The sequence below is a fragment of the Haemaphysalis longicornis genome, unplaced genomic scaffold (genome assembly GCF_048455015.1).
Source record: "Haemaphysalis longicornis isolate Haplotype H1 unplaced genomic scaffold, Haemaphysalis longicornis Haplotype H1 scaffold_8, whole genome shotgun sequence".
Taxonomy (NCBI): Eukaryota; Metazoa; Arthropoda; class Arachnida; order Ixodida; family Ixodidae; genus Haemaphysalis; species Haemaphysalis longicornis.
Window position 1 is genome coordinate 129,010,960 of NW_027526445.1, and position 19,812 is coordinate 129,030,771.

The 19,812-nt window shown below is 47.4% G+C and overlaps 1 pseudogene; it reads left to right on the forward strand.

The window, feature by feature from the left end:
- The first annotated feature begins 4,806 nt into the window (after positions 1-4,806).
- On the forward strand, positions 4,807-6,758 carry LOC144148473 (uncharacterized; annotated as a pseudogene).
- The last annotated feature ends 13,054 nt before the right edge of the window (positions 6,759-19,812 follow it).

Consider the following 19,812-nt stretch of genomic DNA (forward strand, 5'->3'; position numbering starts at 1 on the left):
TATACGTGGCCAGTGAAGTCAAACCGTCCTCGGCCCCCTCGTGTGCCCCAGCGAACCACCTCAGAAGGTCGACGGCGTCCATCACCCATGGGTTGGTGTGGGCACGGGAGCTTCAACAGTATCCGGATCGTTCGCATCTTCAGACTATATTGGGAGCCGGAAACAAGCTGCACTATCTCCTCGTCGTCGAGAACTTCTGTTGTGTCAGTGTCCGCGTCTTCGTCGGCGTTTACAAAGTCGTCGAAGTTCTGATCTGCGGCCATCTTGTCACGCCGACGAAGCTCTTCCCAAAATCTGGGCGATGCCTCTTCCTGCTCGTGCTGGAAGAGGCATCGCTCGCAAAGATAGTCTGGAAAGAAATGAGCCGTGTGTAGTTTTGTGGTGTTTCGGTTTGTAGTTTCGTAAAGACCAAAGCGCAATGCCTACACTACGTAGATCGTTCTGCTCCTACGCTGGCAGCATACGGGCAGACATTCAAGACACAATAAATTTCGAAAAACCTCTTTTCCTATGCATCTTTTCCCCCGAATGCTTCGTTAAATCGGGGTTTGCGGCGAAGTTTGTTTTGTTATTTCGAGTTCGTAAAAGCATTAAGCCTATGGGCAACTGCGGGGAGAATTCTAATTGGTTCGTTGAATCGGGAAATTCGTAAAATCGGGGTTCGTAAGATCAAGTTTCAACTGTACATGTAGGACTTTCGATAACTCGGATCACTAAACTTCAAGTTTTCGCAGGTCAGCGGTCGATACTCGCACGAGGTCGGGGCGTTTCAGTCACGGTGACAGCAAATTATACTTACTCCCCCACTCACGAAAAATTATAATTGAAACTTGCGCGCACTCTTTCGTTCAATTATGTACGCGCTTTCATCAAGGAACTGTTGCAGGGAAATAAAAATACACTAGAAAACACGAATGTCACTTCAGCTATTGACGGGGCCGACCTGCAATTATTTGCACGCAGCACGTCCACTTTTTTCATCTTCTTTCAAGCGAGACTGGCCGACTCAGGCCAATAAGCCACGTGTAACAAAGTCAGCCACGCTCACAATATGGTCGTCGAAGTGAATGGCCCGCTTCCAACGCGACATCGACAACTTGCTCGCCTCGCCACTGTGGGGTGAGTGCCTCGTTGTCTGAATTTAAACTTCGGTTACTTCGTCACGAACAGCAATCATGGTAACACAGAAAAAATGCGGTGGTGTAGAACTGCGTGTGGCCTCACACTTATACGAAAGCAAGCCTCTGTTGAAACGTTGGCAACAATCGTGTTTTTACTTTGTTCAAAGTTTTCTTATATATATATATATATATATATATATATATATATATATATATATATATATATATATATATATATATATATATATATATATATATATATATATATATATTCGGGGGGTCCCGTGTGACAAATGATTGGTGGCTTTGCTCTGTGCAAAGAGAAGGCGTGTCGAGTGCATCCTTCGACACCTCGTGCGACCCAAATGATTGAATCCTACGTAGGCTCTGCATCACCACCTCTTTAGCCTTGCCGTTTCAGACCCGTATTATATCGCTCCATGCTTCCACGCACAAAAACTTTCCCCGTCGGCCGCTATACGCACTCGCGAAACGAGCCGGACTGTACAGAGACGTGTAATCACGCATCGATCTGTATATATGTGCGTCAAACAAGGGGCGGATCGGAGAACGCGGTGTGTTCTTTGCGCTGTACTCCGCCTTCGATCAATCGCGGGAGTTCGTGCTTTGTTAGCATAAAGGGGCCTGTGCAAAACAGGCGCAGAAACGCTGGGTTTCGCATAGAAAAGGAAAAGAGAGGCTAAATGTCAATCGGGTTGTGTAGTCTTGTACGAGTAGGTACCTACGTGCTAGGAGTTCGAACCCTTTGGGGCGTATACGACCGAAAGACGGCGGTGAGTGTTGTTGCTGTCGAAAAAGGCCTTTTGAATCCTTCATACAACAGGAGTTTGATGCGGGGGAGCTGGTGTAACATATCTAAGAAAAAAGTAGCCCTGTAATAAGGACGCAAGAGCTATATACGACGAATGCAGCACCCTTCGTTGCACTTGTGTTTTACGTATACTGTTTTTTGCGCTACATACAAGCAAGGAAGGAGTGTCACTGAAGGTACACGTTCCGTTGATCGTGGTGGTGTTTTCTTTTTTTTGTTATATATTTGTGTTATATATTTGCATTGTTATTGTATATACAATGCAAATTATATATTTGTGTTATATTTATATATAATATATATATATATATATATAACACAAATTATATACTTGTGTTATATAATGTGTTATATATTTGCAAGAAGAACTTGCTGCAAGAGATTCACCCAGACCACCCCCACCCAGACCACCCCCACCTGCATGTGTTGGCATACACCAATGCGACCATGAGGATTATCTAACGATGATGTTTAGGGCTCGGTACGGGATAAAGTTGTTGATTCGAAGCTCGAAAGCCATGTCTGCATATGCAGATATTAACGGAAGGGGGGAGGGCGGCGATAGTTGATTATGATGATTAACGGGGGGGGGGAGAGTTGATGATGATGACCCTCAAGATGTGCTCGTATGTTGAAGGCATTGACGTTGCACGATGCAATTTCGGGTAAATTGATCATGCGTGTGTGGCCATGGGTCCGTGGCCATGGTGGCATGTATTTCCATTTGCTCAACAGCACTTATCAGATCGTCCTGTCTGAGCGCAAGATTGTATCGAGTCCTGACTCGATACAAGCTTCAATCAGGCTGCACTGTCCGCCCACAAAGATGACAGGCTGGAGTGACTGGGTATGGAAATAAATAAATAAATAAATAAATAAATAAATAAATAAATAAATAAATAAATAAATAAATAAATAAATAAATAAATAAATAAATAAATAAATAAATAAATAAATAAATAAATAAATAAATAAATAAATAAATAAATAAATAAATAAATAAATAAATAAATAAATAAATAAATAAATAAATAAATAAATAAATAAATAAATAAATAAATAAATAAGAGCCCGAGCACCGCTGCATGCTTCGATTAGTTCTGCTGGGCTTTACAAGGTTTCATGACAAATGAATCGCTCAATCAATAAATGCATCAACCAACCAGACACACCACCACTAAATCAATCAAGAATATTGCGTCGCAGATTTGTATGCATTTGAACACCATCCCCGACGGCGATCGTCGCTCCGCCTATATTTTTATAAAGTGCTTACGCATCAGAGAGAGAGAGAGAGAGAGAGAGAGAGAGAGAGAGAGAGAGAGAGAGAGAGAGAGAGAGAGAGAGAACATTTTAATGAGCAATACATACATACATGTGAGAGTGGAACCCTAGTCCGGGAGAATCCTTGGCACATCGGGGATGCCCAAATTCGGTGCAGGCAAGTCGTCCCTCAACACGGCCTTATAAGGAGGGCTTGTTTGCTGACGACCGAACGGGGTAATCGCTGCCATTCGTGGTTTAGTACAATGATAAATTTGCGTGCGAACGTGTCCGAGCATGCGGGATTGCCCCACGAGGTGGTGACAGATGCCGGCTCTTAACTTGCGCGCGCTATCCGTGCTGATGCGGAGAAGGGCGCCTTCGCTTCGCAACATGGGCGATCTTATCCCATCTCTCGTTGAGTAAACTGGGAATTACCCGATATGTCTGTCAACACCCGTCAGCGCATGCAAACAAGAACGCACACGCATGTACGCACGCGCGTACACTCAGACCCAGATGCTCCGTTCACGGAGCTCGTTTGCATGGTATACACTCTAAACGGAAATACTCCGTATAGGAAGTAAATTGCTTGTCCTCCAGCGTGCTCCGCATGCGGAGTTTTATTTACTCCGCTTAGAGGGAGTATGTAATAAACTCCCCTAAGAGAGGGAGCTATTTCAGGCCTTTAGAAGTTCGTTTGCATGGTATATATAGGCTTACGAAAACACGCGCAAACTGAACCGACCTAGCTTTTAAGTAACAAAACTTTGCGCCTGCGGAGTGATATTGGGATAAAGGTAGAAAGGTGACCTTCTCGATGCAGCAGATATAAATTAGGGCTTATTGATCAAAATACTCTGACTCCTCCCTCTGAGGTAATATGGACTTTCCAACAATAAACTACAGCCGCTTCGCACTGGGTCAATGGTGCACATACGAATGACCCGAAGACAGATCAGATTCGGACTATAGCCGTTAATTCAGTGTGTTGGAACGGAATGAAAACAAAAAAAACGAAAAATGAAAACAATATTTTTGACCGTAACGAAAGCGTAACCAAAACGTTATATATTATTTCGTTCCGGAGTGAAACCGAAGTATTTCTAATGGTTTTCCGTTCACGGGAAATGTCTGCACGGTCCCAAGAAATGCACGGTCAAGGCAACGTTGTCGCCCTTTGTACGTTCACATCGCGTCGCTATAGCAGCATCATGTTGAATTCCGGCAGTATCATTTACCTTGTCAGCAGTGCGGTGGATTGGTGTCTGCACCATTGACAGCTTGCAAAAATTTTACTTACTGCTCATGCGCGCAGTAAGTAAGTTTTAGTTACTGCGCACGCGCGAGCAAGTTTCTTTTCCACCAGACAGCTTCGACCATAGACTAGCAGGCAAACTACTCTTTTTTTCATTCACCACTAATGCCTGCCTTTTTTTAATTTCGTTTTTCCTGTTCGGTGGAACATGCAAATAGGAGGCTTGACATTCCTGCATTGTGTTCCGTTACCGACGTTGTTACGACTGACTCCAAGCGAACACTGCTGATGTTCGGCCACCTGCCAAGTAACAACGTTTACAGCTAGTTCAGATGGGACGAACAAATCGCACTCGACGGTATTTCGCAGCGTCTAAAAGACATCGACATGCCAGATTGAGGACTGCCAGCACGTTGTGTCGGGCGACCATGGTAGGAACCTCGAGCGTCACTTGCAGCGACGCCACAAGGAAGTGTACGACAAGGCCGACAAAGCCCACGCTATATACAAAGCGTCTTGCGTCGGACGAGGCGGAAGGCTCTCCTGCGACAAAGCGCAGGCAAGTGGAGAAACAGAACATGTTTAAACCCATTTCATCGAAGTGGGTTTCACTGGAAATAACAAAGGACGGCATCATGAATGGCTGCGTTGAAGTAGTCACAAGAAACGGTCGGCCATTTCGGCTAATTGATGACTCCGGCTTTCGGAAAATAATCGATCCTGTCCTAAAAGCGCTGAATGCTAAGCGAGCCATCACAGCAGAGACTGTAAAGGACAGGGTCCAGGAAGAAGCAAATAGCAAGCGAGAAGAAATTTCGCAGTCGCTGAAAAATCGGAAGTTTTCTTTAAAAATCGACCGCGCGTCGCGGCTTGACAGGGCTCTGCCTGGCATCAACGCACAGTATGCCGAAAATGGAAAACTATAATTCTTCAACCACAGGCCATGAAGGAGCTTTACGATAGGCACACTGCTCAGCATTTGATATCACAGGCGAAAAACAGCCTGTCTCGCTACGACCTCACTGTCACCTTGCAGATGTACAGTGTCGCAACTGACAACGGTGCAAACATGCTAAAGGCTAAAAGGCTGCTCGCCTTCTCAGTGAAACAGACGATGAACCCGACGCTTCCAGTTCAGACGAGGAGGACGATAGCGGCTACCCTGAATTTGGATATTGCGGCTCTCTCCTGGACGATTCAGAAGACGCCGAGTGCCTTGGTTTTGATGGAGCCGATTTCCAGTAAGGCGTCAGGTGTGCTGCGCACATGCTGCAACTGGCAGTCAGCGATGCAAGGACTCCAGTTCAAACACCCTCGTTGCACAGTGTCGCGCACTGGTGAAGAAACTACGCGTACAAAGTGCAATGAGCTTGATAAGAAAGCTAGGGCTAAGGAAGCCTGTTATTAATTGCCCGACACGCTGGATGTCGAATATGTTGACCGGGTTCGTTGAACTGAAGGACTTCGCTAAAGACTTCCTTTCACGCGAAGAGTCCGCAAGTTGGACTGACAGCATGTGGGCAAAAGTAGAAGTGCTGATGCAACCCCTTCAACAAGCACAAGAAGCCACGAAGGTGCTTCAGACAGAACAACTGACAATCGGAGATTTCTATGATGCTTGGCTGACGTGTTCCATGAAGACATCAGCGATACCGTCGCCACTGGCACAGGCCCTAATTAAGTCCATGAAGAAACGAGAACGAAATCTCTGCAGTACGAATATCTTTTGTGGTGCATTGTACATATCCCACCGCTATCGCCTTCTTCTGAGACCTGATAAAAAATATTAAGCGAAGATGCATCTGTGCAAAACCTGGAAGCGAATAACAGCCTTCACAGGCTTTCAGCAGAAGCAACGTGAAGCTGCATTTCAGAGAGCACCGCTGCACCCACTTTTGAAGAACCGGAAGACGCCCTCGAAGCGTTTCTGAAAACGAAGGGAGCTAAGCCTGGCGCTGAATCGCGTTTGACAAGTGAGCCAGGATTAGCGGACATGGCACTTTTGCCAGAAATGCGGGACAAAGAGCCGCGCCTTCCAGGAAGCACAAATATGTTGAAATTTCGGGAAGAGCGACAACCGGAGCTATACATGTTAGCACAAGTGGCCCTTGGTGTGCCAGCAACATAAGTCAGTGTGGAGAGGGCATTTTCGGCACTGAAGTTTGTTTTGTCGGATCAGTGGTCTCGCTTGTCGCAGAGTACACTCGGTGATCTGCTGCTTCTGAATCGTGCTCGCTCACTTAAAGATAATGCGGGATTCAAATATGAGGAAAATAAATACTAAGTTTTTGTTGTTACTTTGCTTCGAAGTTTCTTGCAGAGTCCCTCTTAATCATATCGTAGTTTTGGGACGTAAACACCCAATTATGAAGTTCCCAATCAATTAATTTATCAATTATCATAAAAAAATGTTATTAAGTGTTTATTTTATTAAAAAACCGTTATGAACCGTTACGGAGCGTTCTTTTTTTTTTTTTTTCATTCCGTTACAGAAACGGAACGGAACTTTTTTTCTGGGGAACGAAACTAAAAACGAAACGAAAAACATTTCGTTCCGACACCCTGGCCGTTAGTTTATATGACGATGGTTCTCCCCAACTCCTGGTGGCAGTCACGCCAATGTGTTAAACGGTCTCTCACTGCTTATGGGACTAGCTCTTACGCTAAAAATGGAAGGTTCCAAAGAGAGAGAGAGAGAAGCAGACGGGAATAAACACCATTGGTGTCTCGCTTGCTAGCTGGTTCCATTTGGCTCTCGGGATTTAATTCACGTAACATGTTTTGATACATCGGTATCTTCCATTTGGTGAAATACAGAGCTCGGGAATAAGCGTTTCCGTCTAGGATAATTTCATGCCTCTTCGCCTTCAAGTAGAGCCGACAAAAAAAGAACGTATTTTTGCTTTGAAACTGGGTGGAGAGAGAGAGAAAAATTTTTTTGTAATGATACTGAAGAGGCCAGCCCTGCATACTGCTGGGCTTGCTACCTCGGATAATTGGTGAATACGTAATGAAGGTTAAATGCTAAAACTAATAGTAATATAAAAAGAAAGGAAGAAAAAGAAAGAATGACCATCATACGAACACACGCACACACACACATAAAAGACAACACTTAACGAGACAGGCGGTCGCAGGATGGCGTCCAGCCCTGCGGAGTCTCTTAGGAAACGCACAAAGGCTTTGAAACCCCTCATTTGTAAGTAAACGGTCAGCCGGCTGCGCGAATCAGCCACATTGTTGAAAAACCGAATTAAATCACAACATGCATCCCTGGGTATTATTACTATGGGTGACAAAAGGGAGCACTATGGTTGAACGAGTCGCAGTAAGCAATCTAATCTTTCCCTAAGTTGTGGGTGCTCCGTTTTTCAGCACCCGTCACCCCACGTTGATTGCTGTCATTTTTTGTTTGTTTCCCAAATTTTGTTTTCTCCTTTGCAGCAGTGAAAGGTCGACGAAAGTTGGACGACACATCGTTGCGTACAGCGGGGCGGACTTAAAACATTGAGAGAGCAAAAATAGTTTGCGATATGGCGCAACAAGCGCTTGACAACGTGGCACCGGAGCAGCGGACGGCTGCAGGACCGAAACGAAGTCGAGCCTCGAGACTTTTGGAGAGTGGCGGCTTTTTCTTCCGACTCGGGGTTGTTACCCGGGCCACGGCCGGTTGCGAGGACCTCGCAACTGCAATGTACACGTACGCTTCTCTGCGCAACGACCTCCCAATTTATCGGCCCCCGCATCGAAGCGTCAATTTTAACGTTTGTCGCTGTTTTGATTCCGTATCTAACACGCTTACATCCTTAACGAACGTGGACAAGCGATGAAAAAGAGGGAACAAAGGAAAATAAGGACACGCACGTGCTCTCCGGTTTTTTTTTTTTTTGCTTTGTTTGTTGCTTTCATTCTCTGTTTTTTTTTTTTTTTTTCAAAGCACTGACGTGATCTCGAACGGCGCTGCTTCGCGCGCGTTCATGAATTTGACAGCAGTTGAAGGATCAATACACGCCGCGAAAACCTGGTCGTTGTGTCGTACTCGCAGTCACCTGTACACACATACGGCGGCTCGCACGCAGTTGCCTACAGCTCTTTGAAGATACGCAGCGCAGGTCGCCAGGCCCCGCCGGTCCAACAAGCTCAGCGCGATCAACTATGCATAAGAGGGAGTGTCCAAGCCGTGGGGACTGAATTCATACCCGTCTGTATACTTATCTCTCGTACGACCTTTTTTGTTTTGTTTTGGGCGTGCCTGAAAGCGTAAACAATCGCTAGTCCACCCCTCCTTTTCACAGCCGTGTAAGTTTTGTGCTGGCGAAGAAACTTGTTCCATTTTATACCGAACGAGGGCAAACAAAGTAATCGCGAATTGTGCTTTTCGAGTTTTGGAACGAGACGTAAAAAAGTGTTCGCACTCGGGTTTCGTACCGGAATTATCCACGCGGCGCGGATTCGCGGCGAACGCAAGGTTTTTGTACCCCGTGCATTCAACTTCCTTCTGCAAGCACTTAACAATAATAAAAATTAAGATCTTTAACAGCGTTATAAATGGAATGCGAAACCCGCCATCCGTGTCTCGATATTACGAGAAATTTCGAATCATATCGGGTCAAACGGATGCTGATGAGCCCCGCAGCAAAGATGTTTCTTGAATACGTTCTGCGTGCCTTCGTGAGAGAAGTACGGTTGTGTCACCAGTGCACTATTGCATTTGCAACGTTAAAGACTCAAACGACGGTGCTTCGATTGGCTGCGATCGCCCCCCCCCCCCCCCCCCCCCCCCTTGTTTTGGGGTAAGGGAGTGGAGGGGGCATTTCTTCATCGGCTTTTAGTGAGTCAATCCTTATCATTCCGCGTATCGGACGTTAGTTAACTGTGTAGAGAAGGTTCCGAACGTGAAAATTTGTTCTTCGGCGCTCCCTGCAGTGCCTAACCTCTGGAGATGTCGCCTCGCTGACCGAAACAACCCCCACGCGAGATTGGCGCGTATATACTTCACGAGCGATCTCAGCCCGCAGCACAGCTCTGAGGTGCATTGACTTTCCTTGGTTCTCTCGTTATTCGTGCAAAGGTCGGACACGCAAAACTATGCCATATTCAATTTATATCTTTGGACTGGGTAACGTGGGGTTTAAAGGCCCTGCTACATTTTCGCTCGTACTGCCTGTGCATAAGGCAAGTGCTGCTGCAAGTCTAACATTACTCGACTGGCTGCGTCTTGTTTTCCTGGTCGTTCGAAACACGTGCATACTGTAACAACGAGAATTTGATACTATAGACGTCGATGTACCACCAGTCAGCCCTAGCTGTGCCGGATATTTAGGCGTCGTCCTCTTATCGATTCCCGCTGCCTCTAATACGCTCCAAGCCGACAAGCTTTTTATCCGGTACGAGTTCACGTAGTGCCTCAAGGCACAGACTTGTGCCCTCTCTTATTGGCGCAGATGCGAAATGGTTGTGAGGGGGCGGAAGAGGAGGGTCGGGGCAGCGGATGCGTATTTACGCGGACTGGTCCTTGCTCCGAAAAGGCTGCGTTGCACTCTAGAAGACTCGCTTACGCCGCCGCCCTCGGAGTCACAGCCGTGAACCGTGAACACACGGTTCAGCGCCTTCCCGGCTGGCGAGAACTGGAGGGCAGTGGATTCCATATTACGACCCCCTTCCGAATCCCTCCCCTCCAAGTCGGCAATCCCCTCCTGCTGGCGTCCCCCACCTTTTAGAAGAGCATCCACACACACCGAGTCTGGACGTCAGACGGACAGGTCCATCAGTCTCGAAGGCCACGCGTTGACGAGCCCCGGGCTCGGGGAAGCCCCGCTTCCCTACACAGGAAGCTCGCCGGCAGCAGCACTGTCTGGAGGGCAGTCTTTTCCTGCGACGCCCTCACGTGACACCCCACGCAACACCAACTAGATAACGAAGAAGCGTTGGTATACCAAGTCACCACTCGGAGATCAAAGCTTGAGTTGCCAGATGAAATAAATAAAAAACGCGACAGCGTGTACAGGTGAATTTAAGGGATCGTCTAAGTTGGCGATCCGTCACGACAAGGTGGTAGACGTCGATTTTTTGGGCCTTCTTACCTAGTGGGCGTTTCCTCCTCCACAGCTTCTTTTCTCCCTCCCCGCACAAGGGGTTCACTCCCGGGGCCTGACGCTCTGGCCGGCGAATGCAGCAACCCTTTGGGCACCCCGGCCGCGTGGGTCCACTTGAATGACGCTTGGCAAACAAGGCGTTTTCGATCCGCGGGAAGAGAGGGGGACCGTATAGCGCCTGAATCAAACGCCCACGCGGCCCACAGCGCGGCTGTCCCCGGCTGGAGGGCGGGCGGTCGAAGTGTCGGAGGGTGGACCGCGTCGCTCATGGGAATGACCACGCATTCGGCGTCCCTCCCGCAATCTTATGTGACCGACGCCGAGGCGATTTTATCGCAGAATCTTGATAAATCAGTTCGCCACAACGCTATCACCGCCCGCTGTACAACCCCTTCCGTGGTGGCGGGGCGGGTTAGAGCGACAAGCCTGAAGACTTATTTGAAGGGTTATGCCACGGCAAAGTTTCGAAGCTTCGCGGTGGACATTAAAAGAGCGAAGTTGCTCCCGCGTGACGCTGTGCGAAAAAAGTTGGAAGAAATTTTGCTTGTTTTACGCGGGCCGAAGCTACACATCTTGAATAATGCCTATTTTTGCAGGGAGAGTTGGTTTGTGGCTGTAAAAACAACGCTTAGCGCACTTACGACAAGGACAGAACCCAAACGGCGAAACGTTCGTCCTGTCTGTTCACTGTTCCCGTAACAACTGCGCTAAATCTGTTTTCCAAAGTGCATCCCTCGGCGAATCGCCGTAGTCGTGGGCTGCGGATTATCATGGAATACCTGTGGCGATACAACCTGAGCCGACATATTCACACACGGGCATTGATTGCCGTTTCATTGCATTCATCAGAAAAACGCCGCACCGAAGCCGGCGGACAGCAATGATATTGTACGAGGCATCACTCTGGGCAGCAAAGACTTCCCTGAATCTGAAGAATGGGAGAAAGGACAAACAATCTTGCTGCGCCAAGGTTGCAAGCTTTTAACTGTGCGCCGTAATGCTCGCCTCATATATGTTTCACATTCGCCTATAGTCTAAAAACTGGATGCGTGTATTCACTATGTTGAAGGAGGCGTTCAAATGTGCAAACGGTGAAGGAAAAGACACAAACAGCGTGAAATGGCATCACTCAGTCTTCCCCTTCGCTTTTCATTTGGAATACGCAGATAGGGTTGTTCTCGAATGGGAATGGATGCGCCGAAGCTACGCCAGCGCGCTGTATAAAGGATTCATTTTGTCCAACCGGGGATTTTAACGGAAGCCCAAATCTCGACACACGGATGTTTTCGTTTTTCTTCAACACACACAAAAAAAAAAACACTAAAAAGAAAAACGCCGCGACTGGGATTGGACCAGTGCCCTCGGGCTCAGCAGTGCAACGCCTTAGAACAGAGTGGAAGAAAAAGAAAACCACATGAAAGAAAACGGCTTCAAATGCCGTATCAAATACCGTATACCTTTTTGAAGCTATGCCATCGTTTTATTTTTTTTTATTTTAGAGCAGTCAACGTCGCTTACAACTGTGGACAGGGACGTAGCCAGAGGGTTTGAACCCCCTCCGAAATTTTCAGTGTTCCTTTCGGCAAAACACCTTCCTTCCGATATTCCATAACCCCTTCCGAGAAAAAATTCTCGCTAGGGCCCTGATTCTCGATACCATTGGGCCACAAATAATTGGGACGGACAACAAACAGGCTGAACGTCCTGTTTCTTTTCTCCACTGTCTGACACCTTAACGTTCACTATCGGACGCTGAGTTTTTTTGTGACACTACGTTTATCTATATCTCTGAAGAGAGGTGACCTACTGGCTGACTCAACACCAACGCCCAGCCGACTGCAGGACCTACCGTATTTACTCGATTCCAAGCACTTCCCAAGTCCAAGCCCCGTCCCCTACTTTCGGGGAAATATTTGAAAAAAAAAAAAGGAGATTTGCATGCTAATCTAAGCAGCCTCTTTTCTAAGCAACCATCGCAAAGTGGATTTCGGATGAGTGGAAGCGGGCTCTCCTCCTCTCCTCCTCCTCCCGCGCCCCGCGGGAGGAGGAGAGTCGAGTCCGGCCGTGCAATGGACCTTTTTCCAGTACCGGTCCCTCTAGCGGCCACCACAGCGAACTAAAAATGGCAGTAAGGCACGCCCCCAACAATGTTAGGCTTCAACGTTAAGCTTCAATGTTAAACACTTCAACGAAACAGAAGATGACCTGCTGGGGTATGCTGAAAGCGGCAGCCCAAGCGGCACTGCTCACTCGAATGGAGGTGAAGGTGACCGGGTATCACATGAAACTGGCGGGTTCATTGTACATATTTTTCTGTTGGATTTGGATGGATTTCACGTCTCGTCGAGGTACACGGCCGCGAAAACATGTGGCGAGGAGGGGGGGGGGGGGATTTTTTGGTAAAAGGGTTATTGTGCGGGTGGTCGAGCCGGACGTTGCCTGTGCTTCTGCAGAAATACAGGGCGAGGCAGGTGCTTTGTTTTAGGGCGCCGGGAGGGTTGCGCCCGATTCAGGGAAGCGAAGCTCTCAAACACTAGCTCGTGCCGACTGGCCGAGACTGCTGATGCCGTCCGAGACGGGACGACTAGCGCAGTCACACGTGCAGCGCAAATACGCCGGCGCTGTGTTGGCACCCACGTGGGCAGCGCTGTGGTGATTGTGACACAATTCAAAGAACGCTCCTTGCGGGGTGTGTCCTAAAATCGTCGCGCTTGTTATACCTCGTGCCAGGATGTAAACTGTATCCAAGGAAACGCTTGGACACTTTCAAGGACACACTGGGAGATAGCAAAAAATAAAACTGCAAAATATATTTTTAAAAGTTATGTATGCAATAAAGTCAGTCGCCAGGGCTGGAGTCATACGTGCTTGAAAGGGGTGGAGTATTGCTACGCGAATCTAATTTTGCTCGCGGTTTCAAACAAAAGAACTATGGCCCCCAGGGCTTGAGCCGCTATTGCATGTTGTTACATGGCGTTCGTGCAGTACCGAGTGTTCGAGGGCCAGGGTCAATGCATTTAGCGTAAACTCCCATGTTACGTGATGAGCGGCAAGCATTGGACCTTGCGGAGAAGGCAGTTTCCAGGAATTACTGTCCGCCGATCACGCCTTGGTTATTTTTATCGCTAACTGGAACCAACTGAGATAACTACATCGGCGCCAAGGAGGCGTATGCAAGAGCAGCGACTCATTTGAAACGTTTTATCAGTAGTCGCGTTTGCTCGGCAAAGATTTCTAAAAGGCCGTGAAAACCGAACACGACTTTCTTCAATATGCAAGGAGTAGTTTCATAACACACTTAACACAAGATGAGCACCAAGAAACGCCTTTTTAACAAAAAAGAAAAATGGGGAGGGGGGGAGGGTAAGAAATATCGAAGAACATTCAAATTACGCGCTTTACGACGTTCGGAGTTATTTATCAGAGTTATCAGGGTGTTAACCGCACATTGGACTTCCAGTGATAAGATCAAACGGAATTATAGGGCGCAGCTACAATCGCCCAGTATCTTTGTCTTTTTTTTTTTTCTTGGCGGCATCTGTGGTCTGCACTGCTGCCTGGAGTCGCCCAAATCCTTGTGACGTCAAAATAACGACCCATCGAAACAGTGGCTGGTGAGTGTAGACAGCATCGTTTTTTTTTTTTTAATATGCAGCTAAGTTCTTGGAACTCTGATTTAAGATAGGCATCACTTTTGCCCGGTCAGTGCAGTCTCTTGAATAAACCAAACTCGTATTTTGTCTTCGCGACCCGTTGTTTTATGCTTAATGTTGGGGGGAATATTTTCATGACTGACAATCTGCTCTTATGGCAGTTCTTCTGGACACTCTGCCTGGAGCCGCTGTTAATAAAGCTGGGGAAAGCTTGAGATTTATTATGGGCGAAGACACTTATGGGCTGGAGCTGTTGGCGTCTCCTGTCATCGTCGTAATCGTCGTCTCATGTAATCACGGTGCTAAAACACCGGGAAACTCGTTTACGTCTCGTTTACTCGTTTACTACGTTTACTACTACGTTTACTCGTTTACTACGTAAAAACACCGCGGCACTCGTTTACACCTCGCTCTGCAGCGCTTCGTAACGCGTACTAAAAAAACACCGGGGCACTCGTTTATGGCTCACGCTAGAGACATTCGTGCTTCAAAAATACAAGACTTACAGCAAAGCTGTATCAGTAGTTAGACAGCTTCTCCCAACTTCGCACCTAAAAGTTCAAATCGCATGCTAGGGTTGATGTTATGGCTGGTAGGCTCAAGGTTACAATGGGGGGAAACAGCGCGAATTTTGACGAGACACAAGGTGAAGAAAGCGACGGAGTTGTAAGTCAGCACCGTGATAATCGTTTTGTTCGTCTTGTGTTAACTACACATGCTAACTACACGTGTTAACTATACGTGTTTGTCTTCTGTTAACTTTTGAAGTTTACGTGCCGACAAGCGACAAGTGGGGATCTTTAGAGTGTGCAGAAATTTAGAACAGACAGGCGTTGGGGGTTCACACGTCCATCGAAAAAAAAAATAAAAAAATTGGTGACTAAAAGGCTCAGTCACTGCACAAACCGCGCCAGATCACCTCGTGCCTCAAAATGCTTGGGCACTGTCGCAATATCTTTTCCTTGTGATCGTGGGGAAAACAGACAGCCGTAGAAAAGCTGAGGCAAAGAACATAGTCATTCGGAACTAACTAAATGCAGTAATAATAATTCTGAATTAACTTCAGGGGACGAGAAAGAGTTTCAGTGAAGCGTCGCTCAACTTTACAAAAATCAACGCGCGACAACGCGCTTTCGTTGGGCTGCTCGAACTATTCATTCCACATTTGAGTGGAACTACCTTTTTTTTTGTTGCTGCTGGCAACGTTTCGAAATATCATCGTTATTGCCCACCTCAAAAAATCCCGGGCCGTCTCCACTAACGTGAAACCTGGGCAGGGGCGGAGCGTGCAGTGCAAATAAGTGTACACTTGGTGCCTTGGCGTTTTTGCCAACGGAGATGAAACCGTGAAGGAAATTTTCAAATCTGCCTCAATGCAGCCATACGGCTGCAAAGGAAAGCTATTCGGCTTTCTCAAAAACTTCGCAGTTGAAGAAAATTTTTCTTCAACTGCGAAAGTTTCTGAGAAAGCTGTATAGTTTCATTGAGGTTGATGTCAAATTTTCCTTCACAGACACTTACTCCACCTTGGGGATTTCCCGTAAATCAGGTCGCTTAACCTTCACGTCGACTTGTATAAAATTCGCTCTCGCGCTACAAACGACTATAGCCTCCTGGTTAGCTCAGTTGTAGAGCGGCTGCTCCGGTTGAGCGGAGGTCCCGGGTTCGAATCCTGGACCAGGACGAATTTTTCTTCAACTGCGAAGTTTCTGAGAAACTGTATAGCTTTTATTTGTAGCCGTATGGCAGCATTGAGGTGGATGTCAAATTTTCCTTCACAGAAACTTCCTCCACCTTGGGGATGTCCCCTAAATCTGGTCGGAGTTGAAACCGTTTGGGGGTAGAAGTAGCTTTGCTGCATAAGTCTCGTTTCTTCGAAGCACGAAGCGTTCAAGCGCGAGGCGTAAACGAGTGTCCCGGTGTTTTAGTACCAGGACTACTTGAGACGATGGTTACGGCGACACCATGAGACGCCGACAGCCGGAAAATGTCGACGCCTTTTAAAGGCCAACTGCACTCAAAATTTCGACTTCTTGAAAACCCTATTTCCGTATAGTCTGCTTAAAAAGAAAGCAACATGCAAAATACAACAGCTGAAATACGCACGTGGACGCCGCAAGCGGCCAGCAAAAATCGGCGATTTTGAAACCGAAACCGAGGAGAGCGCGGCCATAGCAGTGACGTTGCAGCCGTCCAGCGAGCGGCCGGACGGTCACCAGTTCGGGAGAATGTCTGCGCGCAAGCTCTACGCGCGCACGGGGCAGCAGAGCTCGACCGGTTCTCCCGCTGCGTGGCTGGCCAGAGGAAAAAGCCACCGTAGGCTGGAACGTCACAGGCGCGTCATGGCTGTTTACGCGATCCGCCGGCAGGTGCAGAGTGGTCTGCGGCGGAGCCTTTTTAAACGCTTCTGACTGATTAACGAGGCGTTTCACGGGGCTACCACTTGTGTCTCAGCTTATTTGGGGGTACTTACTGCGCATTAAAAACAAATTTGGCCGAGGTGAAATTTGAGTGCAGTTGGCCTTTAAAGCGAAGCTTCCTTCGCCTAACGGATGGCGACCGTGCGCGAAAACGCACTGCAGGAAAGTCAACAACGGAAGGACACATAATGATGATTGGTTTCCACAAAGGCACGTCAAGCGCTTCGAAAGAGACTAAATGATACTTATGTTTGGAATCGAACCTCGGTCCCTCGCGTGAAGAAGCCGACGTCTATCCGACTGCGCCGTTCTAACACGACCGAAGAAGTGCGGATTTTGGACTTTGAATTTCACTCAGGTTGCATAGAATTCCCGTTTTAACCATCTGCGTTTTAACGAAGGGGCTCGGATTTTGTTGTTTTTTGTGTGTACACTGGTGTGAAAACTGTCGTTACAATGAAATCGCCTAATTGGAATAACTCCTCTGTTCGAAATATTTTTGGTTCCCAACCAGTATATGGAAGAATCAATGACGCGGTCGTTTCAGTGGCAAAAGTAATTAAGGAATATGGATACAACCTCTTCACCAAAATTGATCGTAGGGCAGAAATTTTCACAAAAAAAAAAGAGAGAGAGAGAGAACTTCAATCGCTTGAAGTTTGGTTGAGTTGGTCGCAGTGGTGTCGTCTAGTTGGCTTGACTGCAATGCTCGTTCCTCGGACGTTCGAGCAATTCAAGTTTTTATGTAATTAGAAACATCGACGAGTAAGCATAATCCGCCTAAACTTGGTCGTGCTGGCTTCTTATCAATTGCAATGTATCTTTATGACCACAAATATGTACGCAATCATGGCGGAGTGTTAAAATGGATAGTGTAAATTCCTCCTCAAAGAAACCGCAATCTATCGCGCGGCTTCAAGAGCTCATACCATGGCGGTCAAGTTATCTACAGCTGGGGCAGTTACGTCCCCAAAGAGGAACCTCGTGGCGCTGAGGCATCTGGCACTGACAAGATAGCGTGACCCCTACAGCCATATAAAAGTGCTCGTTTCCTCTTAGCGTGTCTCTTTGTAAGACGGACACCAAGGGGTGGTGAGAGTACGAAGAATTTCTGACCCGCCTGGGCAGGTACGCATTCGTTCCGCAGGGATGGTCAACCATGCTTCGCGGAGCCCCCGCATTCGTTCGTGTGAGGGGCGAGTTCCTCGTCCTCCCCGCGCGCGCATGCGCAGTCGTGTCTCGGTAACCTTCCGCGGTAGCATTGGCTAGCCGCTATGCTAAAACGCTGTATTAGCGAGATTTAGTACAGCGTTTGGTGCCTTTGCGTACGCTAAACGCTAAATTTTAGTGTCATGCTACGTCAACACCGCGATAGTTTTACTAGGGCGTCTCATCAAATTTGCGTAGCGACACGCTAACGCTCACGGAGCCATCTTTTGAACGGATTGCGAAACGACTTGCCGGTCGGCCGATCTCCCAGCGTGCCGAAGTGCCTGTATGGGGGCTGGAAGAGCCGAAATTGCCTGGAGTTTTTACTACTTCCCATACTAATGACAATAAAGGCCTTCCCGTTAGTATTGAAGGCAAAACGTCCATAACAAGATAGAAATCTTCTGTAACTTGAGCACGCACCATAAAAGAAGCGTTAAAGCCCCTTGGATTTTTTTTTTTTTTTTGTGCAATCGCACAGAACGCCCTGAACCAAAGGTCCGGGCTGGACGCATACATTTTGTTCAATGTCAAAACAATACAGAGATGCGTTTCGAATGAACACAACGTCACGACATATCTGAAGCGCGATTAACAGGCGATCAGGCTAACAGGCCTGATTCCCGTTGTAAGTATACGGCGCTCAACCCTCGCGGCTTGCGCGCTCGAACAAGTCACTTCACTCCGCCGCCCAAGCCGAGTAGGCTTTTAGCCACGCACACTGTACATGCCTGATGCGAGGTTGAGTCGTACGTCTCTAGAGAAAGATAACACCGATCATGATAAGCCCAGTCCACCCGCAGACGGACAACGTCGCATTTCATCGCGAAGCAAATGTGTCTACAACGCACACACACACACAGGTTCGGTCGCCGGCCTGGCTGAATTAAAGCTTCGTTCGGACGTCAGGGGTGTCACGGCAATACAGCGCTGCCCGAGGGCGACGTGCAAACTACGCGACGCATTTAAAAACACAGGAGCAAAAAACATGGTCTATCAGAGGCAAATTACTGTGGTGCAGGCTGGGAGTCTCTTCTCCTTCTCACACACTGTCCACAGAAGAGCGGAGCCGTTGAGGAACGTCAGGCTACTTGCCGCCATGTTGTAAACAAAGAGATACGCAAGCCGCCTCGCCGTATACGCGCGCTATTGTGCTGAAACTTCCGCTCGTCTACCGTCCACAAACGCAAAACCGGCTTAGCGGACGGCGCATCCGCAGTGCGAACGACGCAAAGAAATAGCGTTCGCCAAGTCTTTGCGTATGGCTAAAAACTTTCCAAAAGTCTGAATATTGTTTGCAAAATTCGCTGTCAAATCTTACTCCCCATGCATTTGTATGGGATAGTTTCCATGGCTCTGGAGCTTGTCTGAATATTGAATATTGTTTGAATATTGAATACTGAAGTCTGAATATTGTTTGCGTAATTCGCTGTCAAATCTTATACTCCCCATGCATTTGTATGGGATAGTTTCCATGGCTCTGGAGCTCAAAATTCCGACCTCTCAGGAACCTAGCAAAACCACTTCAGGAAAGTGATATTTGGCATAGAGCAAGAAGTCAACATGGAGAGGAAAACACTAAAAGAACTATCCAGGATTCTGAATATTTTGTGGGTAACTCGCTGTCATATCTTACTCCCCATGCATTTCTATGGGATAGTTTCCATGGCTCAGGAATCTAGTCACGCAACGTACTAAACTTGAAACTGTGCACAAAGCAAGTCTTCACCCCTAATATTAGCTGCGCGAAAATATTTTACGTTTCACTAAAGAACTACAGAGTAATAACTGTTGAAAGGACTGCCATGAGCGAGAAAGCTGCTCATGGCTGCCAATTTATTTGTAATTATGACCCCTGTATTAACTCATCGAGGGTCCCTGTGTACAGTCGCCGACTTTGGGACCCTTTTCTGTAGTGTTCTTACTTATGTACTTCTCTTCGGAGGTTCTATTGTTTACCG